Below are 15,862 nucleotides of genomic sequence, written 5' to 3' on the forward strand. Positions count from 1 at the left end.
GAAATATTTTTTATGGTCATTTGTTAAATTTAATAAACGAATAAAAATTGAGCATGTTCATAAACTGTTCGTAGAATATTATATTAATTTTTACAAATAAATCGAATATGAACAAATTTTGTTTGTTTGTAATATGTTCATTTAATTAAAAAACCTTAAAATGTTGTTTACAATTGTTTGTTAAATTAATAAACAAATATAATTCGAACATATTTATGAATAATTAATCAAACATTATGTTTATTTATCTTATAATATTATATATATTTATTATTAAATTAAATAATCTAATATGAAATTACAATATTGATAATTTATTGTGAAGAATATACCTTATAATAATTGAAGGTACTACAACCCACATCTTTTAAGGTGTTAGATATATTTAATACTTTAAAATATGAAAATAATAAAAAAAAGACACGAAATTAACACGAGTTAAAATTTTTATAAAATTCATATATGGGTTTAACAAAAACAACAAAAAATATTTTTTCATAATTTTCATGTTGATATGAAATGTAATATCTAATTTATGATCCACAAACCTTTAGTTTAGTAGTCAAAGAGGCTTGAGTAGATATCAAAAGCTTGATTTTGAATCAAGTCCCCTATTTTTCTTATTTGTATTAGAATTTTATCCTTTTGATGTAATAAAAAAATTTTAATTTTTGTGTAAAACATAATACTAATACATGAAATATTTTAATAAGAATTATTAGATGGATAATTGATAAATTAATCTTATATCACTTTTATCAAATATTCTATTAGCATGAACACCGTAGAGTACATATCAAATACATTAATTATTAGTTTAGCTCGAAATATAATTGAGTCAAAGAATTTGTGATATGAAATTTGAGTTTAACTTGAAGTAAAAAAAATATGCTTTACGTTAGATTGAGTTCTAGTTCTAACTTTGATTTCTTATAAGTAATTAGCACAAAATTATGAATATATCATACAAATATCACAACAAAAAATATATCATTTTAATGACATCTCTTTTTTTTACGGTTTGAGAAACCACCGGAGCTATCCTTCAATACCCTCTATTGTCCTAACAAAAATGAAGCCACCATTAGGCACTGGTGATTTAAGTTCACTAATAGCCTCCAATAATAAGAAAGAAAAAGCTCTCCTGACAAAATAATTTTTTTCATCGTCTCCCATTTGTCTCCTTTTGTTCTTCTCCCTTCTTTACCGATTGAAAAATTAGAAAATTCCACCGTAAATTTTGAAAATCAAAATCTCTCTTAAATTACTCTTCTCCAATACGATTTCAAGTTATTATCCATAATTTTTTAAAATCAAACCCTAACTTTTGAATCTCTGCTCTCACCATCATCATCGTCATCTTGCCTCCATTGATTCATCTTGTCACTGTCGACATCATTTCTTCAGCGAGGTTGTAGACACCCAATTGGGTCCGGGCCCAGATCAATTGGGCTTGGCCCAAATGGGTAAGGCCCATTTCAATCCTGTATTTTTTTTTTTCTTTTCTTTTTCTTCTTTTGTATTTTATGTATTTTATTATTATTATTATTATGTATATCTTTGTGTATTTATTTTTATTTAGATTAGATTTATATGTATTGTATGTATACAGTTATATATTTATTATTATTATTATTATTTTTTTTTTTGTAATATATTTTTGGGTTTATCTTATGTTATTTTTTTTTTATTATCTGTTAATTTTATCTGATTTTTTTTTGAATTATCTGATATTATTTTTTTATTTTTATACTATCATATCTTTTGATTATCTAGTATTTTTTTTATTTATTTTGATTTTAATTCTGGATGGCTAAGATTCAAAGTTGAAGAATCCCACTCTGGAGGGGAATTGAATCAGAAGAGTCCAGTTGGATTCAAAGACTGAATTCCCGTCCAAGGAGGAATTGGGATTGATCAGGAACTCCTGATCAACCCCTATAAAAGGGATCCCCCTAGAACAGAGAAAAATACAGAAAACAGTAAGCAAAGCTACTGATTTGAGAGAAAAGGAGGCGTATAGGAAGCTAGGAAAAGTTTAGGAGTGTTCTGGGAGTGAGAAAAAATTTTTAGAGATTTTTTGGCGAAAATTTTTTCTGGAAATTTCCCAGAAATTTCCAGAATCCGACGAAAATTCCGACGAAATTTGAATTTTTCGGCACAATTCCGGCGAACATTGAAGTTTTCGGCGACCAGTCCAGTTTTCGGCGAACTTCCGGCGAAATTTCCAGATTCCGACGAAAATTTCCAGAATCCGGCACCGGTGTTCTTCAGTTTCTAGAGAGAAGGGAGAGAAAAAGGAAGAAGAGAGAGAGAGGGGGAGGAGCGTTCTGCCGAAAAACGGAGGAAGGTGCCTTTTATACCCTCCCAAAACGCCATCGTTTTGGCCTTAAGTAACCCAGAGGATCCGCGCGTTTTGCCGAACCCGACCCGACCCGGGCATCGACCCGCTTTCTGACCCGCGCGTGTCAGCCCCCCTCCGAGCCGAGCCGAGCCGAGCCAAGCCGCCAAGCCGCTCCCCCGAGCCGTTTTCTCTTCCTTGAGCCGAGCCGAGCCGAGCCGCTCCAGGTTTTTTTTATTTTTTTATTTCTTTGTTTATTTGTTTATTTTATTTATTAGATTAGGTTTATGTAATATTCTTTTTATTTATTTTTATTATTTTATTTTCTTTAAATAAAAATAAAAAATTCTAAAAAATATATTTTTAGGGAAAAGTTGAAAGTATCAATTTTCCTTAGAAATAAATTTCCAAAAAATATTTTTGGGGAAAAGTTGAAAGTATCAATTTTCCTTAAAAGAAAAATAAATTTCCAAAATAAAATATTTTTAGGGAAAAGTTGAAAGTATCAATTTTCCTTAGAAATAAATTTCTAAAAAATATTTTTGGGGAAAAGTTGAAAGTATCAATTTTCCTCAGAAATAAATTTCAAAAAAAAATATTTTTAGGGAAAAGTTGAAAGTATCAATTTTCCTTAGAAATAAATTTCCAAAAAATATTTTTGGGGAAAAGTTGAAAGTATCAATTTTCCTCAGAAATAAATTTCAAAAAAAACATTTTTAGGGAAAAGTTGAAAGTATCAATTTTCCTTAAGAATAAATTTCCAAAAAATATTTTTAGGGAAAAGTTGAAAGTATCAATTTTCCTTAAAAGAAAAATAAATTTCCAAAAAAAAAGTATTTTTGGGGAAAAGTTGAACGTATCAATTTTCCTTGAAAATCAAAATTTCAAAAAAAAATATTTTTGGGGAAAAGTTGAAAGTATCAATTTTCCTTAGAAATAAATTTTCAAAAAAAGAGTTTTTGAGGAAAAGTTGAAAGTATCAATTTTCCTTGAAAATCGAAATTTCCAAAAAATATTTTTGGGAAAAAGTTGAAAGTATCAATTTTCCCTAAAAAAAAAATCATTATTTCCTTCCTTTCTATCTTAATTTTGATTTTGTTTTTTTTCTTTAAATAATCCGACGACGGAGCCTCTGCAAGTGAAACGGTAGTTTTTCTTGCATACTCTTGAGGTGAGGGAATTTTCTCAATTTTCTGCTAAAAGTATTAGAGTCAATTGAGAATAATTTTCAATAATTAATTACTTGGTAAAATTTTAAGGCTTTTGGATAACACAAATTTAAAGTGGTACCATCTTTTGATGGGCGTTGTGAGGGTGCTATAACCTTCCTCACACGTAACCGAACTCCCGAACCTTGTTCTGGTTAGCAGACCTGAACCTATTCTTTTAGGGACCCTTAAACTTAGGTGTTCCCTGAAAGGACAGATTCCTTAGGTGGCCAATCGCACCTAGATAAAAAAGATTGGTGGCGACTCCCTAAAAGTCAATGTCTAGCGATAGATCCCCGGATCTAGACGTTATGACAGCTTGGTGACTCCACTGGGGACTTTGAGAGTCAGGCCAGCAAATAATTTGTGTTATCCAAAAGCCTAATAAAATTGAACCATTTTTGTATATGTGTGTTATTATTCATTCATGTTTATTTACCTTGTTAATTATGTCATTCATATGCATGTGCATAACATGAGCTCTACACCCGAGCTCCGTCCCTTTAGGAGGGAGTAAAGTACCTATTGCTTTCGTGAGGTCTAATGCCTCCGCAGTGGCTAGCGAAATACTCCCACTCAAATTGAACCTTTTCCGCTTGTAGCCTGTAATGGGTGAGGATTAGGGTGTCTTACTAGTCTGTGATGGACAAAGATGTAAGGAACAATTTGAGGACCTTTAGACTCTGACCCTAAAATCACATGTAGTGAACCTTAGGAGTGCCTAAACCTAGGATAGAGCCCTTTCTACCTAATGATAGATATACCTTGAGATTAAGACACAAAAAAGTTGTTTATCTAATCATTTTGATTATTTAACTTTGTGTATTATTTTTATCATATGTAATATTATGCATCAGCATCAATTTCATTTCATCCATGAAACTAACTATGTTGTTTGTCTAATTTTATGCATCTACATTACTTGCATGGTCATGTTTTAACACAATCATTTGTATCCATTTCATACTAGATTTCATTCAAAAAATGTACATTTCATTTGTGTATCAAAGCATCATACATAAGGCACAGCATAATATTTCTAAGTATGGTACTCAAGGTCCCAGGATAGCTCCATCTAGCGAGAACCCTACTCATCCATACAACACAAGATCTAGAGCAAGGCAAATGGAGGAGGAAAGTTCTCATAGATTTGAAAAGCTAGAAAAAGCTCAGGAGAAGATTGAAAGTGAACTAAGCAAGATTCTAGAGGCTCTTAATAACATGAACAAAGAAAAAGGAGCTAAAGGAAATACAAGCCAGCAAGATGTGGCTGACCCTTTGTACCCTCCAGGTTTTGGCCCACCTCAGGCCCAACCTGCTCAAGAGGTCTCGTCATATCTTGAAATGCCATCAGCTTTCAACCCAGGACAGTATAATAGCTATATAAATCCTGTCTTCACTGAAAAAGCAGCAGAACCAATTCCTGACCTAGATGACTTAAAGGAGAAGGAAAAGGAAAAGATGAGGGTGGAAGCTGAGAAAAGTTCCAAGATTAGCATGATAGAGCAAAGGCTAAGGGCTGTGGAAGGATTTAGCTTTTATGGGTCAGTTGATGCTGCTGGGCTCTGCCTAGTTCCTGATGTGGTTATCCCCTATAAGTTCAAAGTACCGAAATTTAAAAAATACGACGGTACAAAATGCCCCAAAACCCACATCACCATGTACTGTAGGAAGATGGCAGCTCATGCTCATGATGAAAAACTTTTGATGCATGTTTTCCAAGATAGTCTTACTGGCTCTGCGGCCAGATGGTATGTTCAATTGGATAGGGCTCACATTCGCTCTTGGAGCGATATGGCACATGCCTTTATCAGTCAATATCGACATATCATCGATTTGGCCCCAGATCGTTTGTCTTTACAGAACCTGGAGAAAAAGGCAAACGAATCTTTTAAAGAATACGCCCAGAGATGGAGAGATATAGCTTCACAGGTACAACCTCCTCTGACAGAAAAAGAAACTACAGTGTTATTTGTCAGCACTTTGAAGCCTCCCTATTATGGAAAGATGATAGGGAATGCAACTAAAAATTTTGCCGACATGGTGATCTCTGGAGAAATTATTGAAAGTGCCATAAAAAATGGTAAGTTGAAAGAAGGAGAAACCAAGAAGACATCAGAAAAGAAAGAAGCTCAAGCTCAAGCTGTGAGCTTTGATAGACAACAATTCAGGGGTTATCAACCCTATCCATCTCAAGGTTACTCTCCATACTATCCTACTGTGAATAATACATCATCCTACCCATACCAGCTAGCTTCACAACCATCTTATTCATCCACTTACCGTCTCAACATTCAAGCTCCTGCAAGAACTCAAATTCGTCCTACTAACCTAACAAGTGGTTCACGAGAACAACGGACTGCTCGAGAAAAACCTGTATTTGATCCAATCCCTATGACTTATACAGAGTTATATTGAGAACTCTATAATAGCCACTTGATTGCCCCCAGCCATGTGGAACCACTTAAACCACCCTACCCAAAGTGGTATGATCCTACAGCCCATTGTGACTATCACTATGGAATTACTGGCCATTCTACTGAAAATTGCACTGCTTTAAAGTATAAGGTGCAACGATTGATCAATGATGGAATGGTAAGTTTTGATCAAGGAAAAGCAACAACATCTAATGTTAGCGCTCTGAGTGAAAGTCAAGAACGGAAAGGGTTCGAAGAATCACAATGAATTGAGGAGCAAGATGTCAATAAAGATTCTTCACATGATCGCATAGGGGGACAATTTTAAAAAATGGAGATAAGGCGGGTTGAAGGTTTTTTTTTTTTTTTTCATTTTAAGATTTCTTTTCAAATAATGTTAGATTTCTTTTTACAATATGACTTCACTTGTTATCATTTTAATAAAGGCAAGTCAATGCATTTCATTACATTTTTCTCTTTCACTTGACCATTATTCCATGCCCTGTTACCTTTCATAACTTTATACTCCCATTCTCAAATTTCAGATGATGAATATTTAGACAATGATAACAGTAATTCTGGGATTTAATTTTGAGAACTCATCCACATTTAATATGAGAAGATGATTTGAGCAAGAAGAAAGGTAGAGAGATATGTCTTGATGATATATAATCTTTCATATAGGTTCATGAGCTTTGTTTAATAGATGATGTTCAAGGAAGGTATTCACAATTGAGATGAAAAATGGCCATCTTTCTTTTACCATTGGAAAAACCATTTATTGCTACCCCTTTGAGCCAATCATGATTTTTTTCCTTGAAGAACCCCAGCCAAGGATCACCCTCTACACTGGAGGGTAATTTTTGAAAAAAAAAAAAAAAAAAAAAACCACAAAAGGTCTCAAAGATGAAAAGAGAAAGAAAAGCAAAAGAAAAAATAAATGCCACACATGATTTGGGGCAAAGTAATGAGATCCTTTGTGTGAGAAAAGAAAAAGCAGTGAAATGATATGGGGCAAAATGTCAAGTTGTATCAAATGATCCTTTGGTTTTAAACCTATTTAATATATGTTTTGAGCCTATTATATCTTTTTTTTTTTGGTGACCCTTCACCTTGGCCTACATTACAACCTTGAAAAGTCCATTTGGATCAAGTGTGAATACTCAACTTGAATGATCATATGTTGAGCGAAGGTATACTCATGATGAAGCAATGGAATCATGCTACATTGCTCTAAAGTTGGACGTATGAAAGATATCAACAATGGATGAAAAATGAGTAAAAAAAGAAGATGATGAAAAAAAAAAAAAAAAGAAGAAAAAATGAAAAAAATGAAAAAAGAGATTCAAATTGAAAACCTGAAAATGTGATTTTGGTAGAAAGAGATCCAGGTCAAATGGCTCACATGAATGGAAGATCAAAGATATCTGAAGATCCCTCAAAGACTGGGACAAAGTTTGCCAGGCTCAAGATGACTTCAACAGTAAATGAAATGAGTTTTTGAAAAAGAATCCTAGATTAATGTTGAAAATTGTCTGAATATTCATCATTTGGACATACCATTCACCTCAATGACATCCAATTTATTTTTTTTCCCATTTATTTTCTACCAAAATAGATCTTCATTGATTATCTTTACTATAGTTCACTTTCTGTTCCCTTATTGTTACACCCTTAGAATAAATTGAGAAAATGCTCGATTGCATTGTACTTGTCAAGATTTGAAATGATAATGAATGAATGAATATGTGTTTAAAAGAGTCTTGCATTCATTTGAAAAGAAATCTAAGATGATGGTGGAGACAAAATGAAGAAATGGTAGAAACCTAGAGGAGATGATTTAGAAGGATATATGATGTGATCAAATGAAGAAATGGGGCAGTGATACAATCAAGTGATGAGTACGAGGATGAATTGGTCGATATGACTTGCAAGTTGTGATTGAATGATGAAGACAAAATCTATTTTGGAAAGGTTAATGCTGAGACACCTATGAGTAATGACCCAGTGATGGTGGATGAAACTTGTTTTGAAATTTGTTAGTGCTGAGAAATTCATTGAATGATGGTCAAGTGATGATCGATTGATGAAGCTTATTCCAAAGTATTGAAAAACAGAATAAGGAAGAATCTGAGCGGAAGAGACAATTAAGAGCTACACTGGTTCGATCCTAGAAGAGCAGTGTAATTGGATCCTTGAGGGATCAAAGGGCTTGACACCCAAGAAAGAAAAGAGCTTGAGAAACTTGAGTACCATACATTGAACAGGAATTGATTGACCAACATTTGCATAGCATGCATTGAAAATCATGCACATTGCATAGCATACACTACTTTCAGAAAAGTATAGTGTACAAATTCAAGAAGCAGGGGTGTTCCAACATCCCACATGGAAAAGACAGGTATGAAAAGACTTTGCAAGTTTGAGAAGAAACTTGTCAGGTAAGTTCCTAATCCTTGAAATAGGATGTCTCTTGGTATCAGGGTTGATTTATAAGACCTTCGGGCATAATCTCCTAAAATCCCTTCAAACACAACTTTCAACTCCTTCAGACATGATTGTCTAGGAGTATTTACTTTTCAAAGTTCGTTGCCTCTGTTTAGAGGAGCAATTTACTTTTTCAAAGTTCGTTGCCTCTGTTTAGAGGAGCAATTTACTTTTCAAAGTTCGTTGCCTCTGTTTAGAGGAGCAATTTACTTTTCAAAGTTCGTTGCCTCTGTTTAGAGGAGCAATTTATTTTTTCAAAGTCGTGGTGCCTCTGTTTAGAGGAGCAATTTACTTTTTCAAAGTCGTGGTACCTCTGTTTAGAGGAGCAATTTACTTTTTCAAAGTCGTGGTACCTCTGTTGAGAGGAGCAATTTACTTTTCAAAGTTGTGGTGCCTCTGTTTAGAGGAGCAATTTACTTTCCAAAGTCGTGGTGCCTCTGTTTAGAGGAGCAATTTACTTTTCAAAGTTCGTTGCCTCTGTTTAGAGGAGCAATTTACTTTCCAAAGTCGTGTTGCCTCTGTTTAAAGGAGCAATTTACTTTCCAAAGTCGTGGTGCCTCTGTTTAGAGGAGCAATTTACTTTCCAAAGTCATGGTGCCTCTGTTTAGAGGAGCAATTTATTTTTTCAAAGTCGTGGTACCTCTGTTTAGAGGAGCAATTTAATTTTTCAAAGTCGTGGTACCTCTGTTTAGAGGAGCAATTTACTTTTCAAAGTCGTGGTGCCTCTGTTGAGAGGAGCAATTTATTTTTCCAAAGTCGTGGTGCCTCTGTTTAGAGGAACTTCGACAAAAAAAAAAAAAACAAAAAAAAAACAAAAAAAACAAAAAAACAAAAAACAAAAAAACAAAAATTTTAAAAAAAAAAATCAAAAAATAAAAATGTTGAGTTGAGTCTTGATTGGGTGTCTACGTCTTTGCGCAATTTCTGTTTCACAGAAAATGTGCAAAGAGGGGCAGCTGTAGACACCCAATTGGGTCCGGGCCCAGATCAATTAGGCCTGGCCCAAATGGGTAAGGCCCATTTCAATCCTGTATTTTTTTTTCTTTTCTTTTTCTTCTTTTGTATTTTATGTATTTTATTATTATTATTATGTATATCTTTGTGTATTTATTTTTATTTAGATTAGATTTATATGTATTGTATGTATATAGTTATATATTTATTATTATTATTATTATTTTTTTTGTAATATATTTTTGGGTTTATCTTATGTTATTTTTTTTTTATTATCTGTTAATTTTATCTGATTTTTTTTTCCGAATTATCTGATATTATTTTTTTATTTTTATACTATCATATCTTTTGATTATCTAGTATTTTTTTTTATTTATTTTGATTTTAATTCTGGATGGCTAAGATTCAAAGTTGAAGAATCCCACTCTGGAGGGGAATTGAATCAGAAGAGTCCAGTTGGATTCAAAGACTGAATTCTCATACAAGGAGGAATTGGGATTGATCAGGAACTCCTGATCAACCCCTATAAAAGGGATCCCCCTAGAACAGAGAAAAATACAGAAAATAGTAAGCAAAGCTACTGATTTGAGAGAAAAGGAGGCGTATAGGAAGCTAGGAAAAGTTTAGGAGTGTTCTGGGAGTGAGAAAAAATTTTTAGAGATTTTTTGGCGAAAATTTTTTCTGGAAATTTCTGGGAAATTTCCAGAATCCGGCGAAAATTCCGGCGAAATTTGAATTTTTTGGCAACAATTCCGGCGACCATTGAAGTTTCCGGCGACCAGTCCAGTTTCCGACGAAGAATCCCAGAAACCGACGATCTTCCGGCCAACTTCCGGCGAAATTTCCAGATTCCGACGAAAATTTCTAGAATCCGGCACCGGTGTTCTTCAGTTTCTAGAGAGAAGGGAGAGAAAAAGGAAGAAGAGAGAGAGAGAGGGAGAGGAGCGTTCTGCCGAAAAACGGAGGAAGGTGCCTTTTATACCCTCCCAAAACGACGTCGTTTTGGCCTTAAGTAACCCAGAGGATCCGCGCGTTTTGCCGAACCCGACCCAACCCGGGCGTCGACCCGCTTTCTGACCCGCGCGTGTCAGCCCCCCTCCGAGCCGAGCCAAGCCGCCAAGCCGCTCCCCCGAGCCGTTTTCTCTTCCTTGAGCCGAGCCGAGCCGAGCCGCGATCCGAGCCGCTCCAGGTTTTTTTTTTTTTTATTTCTTTGTTTATTTGTTTATTTTATTTTTTATTTATTAGATTAGGTTTATGTAATATTCTTTTTATTTATTTTTATTATTTTATTTTCTTTAAATAAAAATAAAAAATTCTAAAAAATATATTTTTAGGGAAAAGTTGAAAGTATCAATTTTCCTTAAAAGAAAAATAAATTTCCAAAATAAAATATTTTTAGGGAAAAGTTGAAAGTATCAATTTTTCTTAGAAATAAATTTCCAAAAAATATTTTTGGGGAAAAGTTGAAAGTATCAATTTTCCTCAGAAATAAATTTCAAAAAAAAATATTTTTAGGGAAAAGTTGAAAGTATCAATTTTCCTTAGAAATAAATTTCCAAAAAATATTTTTGGGGAAAAGTTGAAAGTATCAATTTTCCTCAGAAATAAATTTCAAAAAAAACATTTTTAGGGAAAAGTTGAAAGTATCAATTTTCCTTAAAAGAAAAATAAATTTCCAAAAAAAAAGTATTTTTGGGGAAAAGTTGAACGTATCAATTTTCCTTGAAAATCAAAATTTCAAAAAAAAATATTTTTGGGGAAAAGTTGAAAGTATCAATTTTCCTTAGAAATAAATTTTCAAAAAAAGGGTTTTTGAGGAAAAGTTGAAAGTATCAATTTTCCTTGAAAATCGAAATTTTCAAAAAATATTTTTGGGAAAAAGTTGAAAGTATCAATTTTCCCTAAAAAAAAAATCATTCTTTCCTTCATTTCTATCTTAATTTTGATTTTGTTTTTTTTCTTTAAATAATCCGACGACGGAGCCTCTGCAAGTGAAACAGTAGTTTTTCTTGCATACTCTTGAGGTGAGGGAATTTTCTCAATTTTCTGCTAAAAGTATTAGAGTCAATTGAGAATAATTTTCAATAATTAATTACTTGGTAAAATTTTAAGGCTTTTGGATAACACAAATTTAAAGTGGTACCATCTTTTGATGGGCGTTGTGAGGGTGCTATAACCTTCCTCACACGTAACCGAACTCCCGAACCTTGTTCTGGTTAGCAGACCTGAACCTATTCTTTTAGGGACCCTTAAACTTAGGTGTTCCCTGAAAGGACAGATTCCTTAGGTGGCCAATCGCACCTAGATAAAAAAGATTGGTGGCGACTCCCTAAAAGTCAATGTCTAGCGATAGATCCCCGGATCTAGACGTTATGACAGAGGTAATTTCGCCAAAATTACTCATTTTGTCACAGTCACGCTGTTTCTTCAGCCAGTTAGGTTCGCCAATTTTGATTTCCCTCTCTAGTTTCAGCTCGATTCGCATCGTCTTCTCCGTCAACATCGTTTCCTAGCTAGGTACTTTCGCCAAAATCAATCTCACTCCTTTTTTTTATTTTGATTTTGTAATGAACCAAATGTCTAACTGTCCAAAGGATTGCGTACATACTTTCGCCAAAATTAATTGGTTACGAATTTTGAATATCCCTAATTTTGGTGAATTGCGATTTGGAATTGACGGTCGAAAGGATGTAGCAATGAAACTTATTGGTAGATCGCTGTTAGTGATTCCATTGATGAGATTGTAGCTAGCGGCTAGGATGTCTACATATGAAGAATTCAAGGCAGATTCACAAGTCACAATTTGTGTTATTTTTGTCCTACTTTTCTTTACGCGTTTATTTCCATCCACATTCATATAGGTATGCTAAGGGCTTCTAAATTTTTTACAAACAGTAGCTGAAACCAGATGCAACGCAGAACCAGTCTGCTAATGGGTTGATCACATTATCCTCAGGTGTAATTGCATGAGACAGCGTCTGCAGTTCTGGTATGACTTATTTTTGCTTCTCATTGCTGATCATTTTCCCTTGGTCCAAATGATTCATTCATCAGTTCTTTTGACATTTGATTTTTTGATGATAGATTCTTAAAATGTGCTAATATGTTAGTATTAGTATTTCTTTCTATAACTTGGGGATTTGTGGATGTTGGATGTAGACTGTGAAGGACAAAAGCGAAAGCTGGAGGAAAGTGAGCAATTGGTAAATCAAAGGAGGTAAGTAGTTGCTCCTGATTTGTGTTTTTTGCAATTGAATGTTTCTACTTGATGAATGTGTGCATTTTTTTTCTTCCAATTTTAGGGATCTGATTGCCAAGTATAGAAGCTCTGTTGAAGACCTTGTGAAGACTGAACCATAGTTGCTTCTCACTATACTAAGCACAGGTAGGAAAATGCATACAAAACAATTTGACTTGAATATTGTTGATAAATAGTTGCAGTTTGCACTGTTTACTGTAACTATCAATTTAATTTCCAAATTGAGTTAGAATTGCTCATAAAGAATGTTGATACAAAGAGGCTATTTTGCATGAGCATGAGCTAGTTGCTTTTTGTGTACCCATTTCGTGTTTTGTGTAAAATAAGTAAAAGAGTGTATAGTTTTAATAACATACTGTCATAGAGTTTCAGTGAGGGCATATGGTTAAGTTGTTGTCTGGGAATGAATATGGGGAAAAACTATGTAAATTCTAGTATCTTGCACAAACACAAAGAAAGCAAAATGAATCTTGCCTCAAACAAATCTTTGGAATGTGGTTGCACTGATTAGAGTTCAACTTTGAAATGTGGTTGTCTTCCATTCATTTGCAGAACCTGCTCCCTTTAGAGCTTTATGTGAATCAAAGAGAAAGGATATAAATTCTTATTCTATTGTCATTGAAAACTCTTTAGCAAATTATTTCCAAGAAAAATTGCAAAGTTGTCCAATGCTGTTTTAGAGCTGTCGAGTTTATTTATATCTTACTTTGAAAGTTTGTTTCCATACATTTCAATTTTTTCTTGCTATGGTGACTCTTGTCATGTGCTATAACTCTAATTATTCAATCAATATCTGTCTCTGACAGATACTCCCAGTTATGCTGGATGTTGGTACTAACAATGAAAGGGTACTTGAAGACCAGCTTTGTGAGTAAAATGTATACTCAATTACTTTGTTCTTAAGAAGTTGTTACCTTTGCAGTGTGGACCATATGATATGATTGCTGTGACTTTGTTTTTTGACAGGTTGTTATGATTTTTTTGACATATTATTTTGGCTTGACAGATTTAGGATTAAGACAACCTAGGTGAGAAGGGGAAGAATATCTATCAATTGTTGATGAGTTCATGGAAGCAGTTTTCACAGGTTGGCCTAAGGCTATTGTACAGGTTTATTTCTTTCACAAGTGAGAATTTTGTGTTCTGCATGGTTTATATCATGTTGTTTATTTGATGGTTACACCATTCAGTTTGAGGATTTTCAAATTAAATGGGGCTTTGAAACTCTGGAATGCTATCGGAAAAGGTTTTGCATGTTTAATGATGATATACGGGTGAACTCTTGGTGCAACAACTCTCTACTTTTATGGACTAGATTAGTGTCTAGTGTAATGCAGATTGCTCTGAAATCACTACGAATGCCAGCATTATTATAAAGTTGCGCTTAATATCTCTTAGGGAACTGCTGGAGTTACGCTTGCTGGATTGTTAGGAACTGTAAGAGCACAAGGTTGATCATTGGCTGACTTTCCAAACCAAAAGATAGTTGTGGTGGGAGCTGGAAGGTACTTGAGTAACTTATAGATAAGGCTTTGGCTTTCAGCCTTTCACCAAAATTTTTCAGCTGTTTCTCTATGCCCATTCCCTCTTGGCTTTATAAGTTAAAGTTTGATGTTATACTTCACTTTTATAGTGTAGTCTTCTATAAGTTATAGATGTTCTTTACATATATAGGTTTAAATGATCAATCACATTTGAGCCATACCTCTATTCTAACAAATTTTCGCTTATAGCCCTAAATTATTGCTTTTAGGATAATTAATGATTTTGCAATTGATGACCCAAGACAGGGAATGAGCCTAGAAAAGGAAAATTCTATTAATCTAGAATATAATTTAGTTAATTCATGTAATTATCTTTAAAAGATAACATATAAAATATGTGTGATTCAAATTTCAATATCTATGACCTCTTTAGTTCTTACTCATGTTGCAGTCTCTTTTATAAAAAAAAATTCTATTTAACTAGAATTGAGAGTGAAATACTAAGTTTTGTTACTCTTTTACATCAGGAGCATGAAATATTAATTAACACGTTTTAACAAATATCAATAATTATTTTCCTAGCTGCCTTCTGCTGGTTTCACGTTTAATTTTCCATGTTGTTTGATTATTGCAGAGGATGCATAGGCTTGGAATTACACGATTGGTCGTTGTTGGGGTCCCTCCTTTGGGCTGCATGCCCCTTGTCAAGACTCTAATGGATTTATGTAGTTGGGATGTTGTGAACAACCCCAAAAAATATGGTAATTAGCTTTAATCAATCCTTCTTATTTCTTCTTCTTTATTTGGTTTCAAAATGCAAAAGAATGATATATATATATATATGTATATATTTATATTTCTGAAACCCACAAAAAATTTGACAGGCTTGGCTGAAACTTCCAAAGGATGTTGTAGAACGGGGACAGTAGTGTATGGAGATACATGCAGAGGCATGAGCACAGGCGCTGATGCATCAAAATATGTATTCTGGGATGCTGTTCATCCAACAGAAAAAAATGTATCCCTCAATGAACAGAAACTTGAGGAAGACAATTTAAGTCCAACATTTATAATGAAATTATCAAGTTACGATGGTATCAAAAGTTTTCTACAACATTTATAAGTTGTAGTTTCAGAGACACTGAAAATAAAAAAGAATGAATTGTTTTCTAATTTTAGTGGGTACAACAATTATAAATGTGAAAATTATTTGAAAAAAATAAAGTAGTATTTTTAATGGCAGTTTTAAGTGTCATTATAGTTCATTTAATAAATATAAAAAATTTGAATAAAATGTGATTTTTATCGACAATTGAAAATGTTTTTAAAAGTTTATATTACCTTATAACGGCAGTTTAAAGTGTCGAAAAAAATCATACTATAAAATTCATATGTATCTCTGACACCGGTGATTAAACAGCATAAAAGTTTTTACTAACACTCATTTTGTCGACTGTTAAAAACAACCGGCAATAGTAATAGCAGTATTTTTTTAGTTTTTTACTTCCGCCTAAAAATGCCAATAAAAATGACTTTTCTTTTGTTGAGCACAGGATATGGAAAAAAAAATAAATTCAATTAAATTTGCAATAAAACTATGTTTATGTATTATGATATTTGAATTAAATATAATTTGTTAATTAAAGTGATATTAAAAAAATTAAACTTACCAATAGTTTAATTATAAAGTCTACTTTCATATTTAAACGTGT

The 15,862-nt window shown here is 33.3% G+C and overlaps 1 long non-coding RNA gene across 3 annotated transcripts; it reads left to right on the forward strand.

Moving 5' to 3' along the window:
• Positions 1-1,038: 1,038 nt before the first annotated feature.
• Positions 1,039-15,377, forward strand: LOC149514612 (uncharacterized). 3 transcript variants are annotated; one of them, XR_016328135.1, is made up of 9 exons: positions 1,039-1,411; positions 11,789-11,924; positions 12,303-12,624; positions 12,710-12,792; positions 13,473-13,533; positions 13,673-13,940; positions 14,065-14,171; positions 14,785-14,911; positions 15,035-15,377. It is a non-coding gene; the product is annotated as an uncharacterized LOC149514612 (long non-coding RNA). The 3 variants fall into 3 exon arrangements; XR_016328136.1 differs by having other exon boundaries at positions 13,673-13,776; positions 15,035-15,375; XR_016328134.1 differs by having other exon boundaries at positions 13,673-14,171.
• Positions 15,378-15,862: the final 485 nt, after the last annotated feature.

This window comes from Durio zibethinus, chromosome 15 (assembly GCF_047325235.1).
Source record: "Durio zibethinus cultivar Kanyao isolate XHJ-2024 chromosome 15, ASM4732523v1, whole genome shotgun sequence".
NCBI classification, from domain to species: domain Eukaryota; kingdom Viridiplantae; phylum Streptophyta; class Magnoliopsida; order Malvales; family Malvaceae; genus Durio; species Durio zibethinus.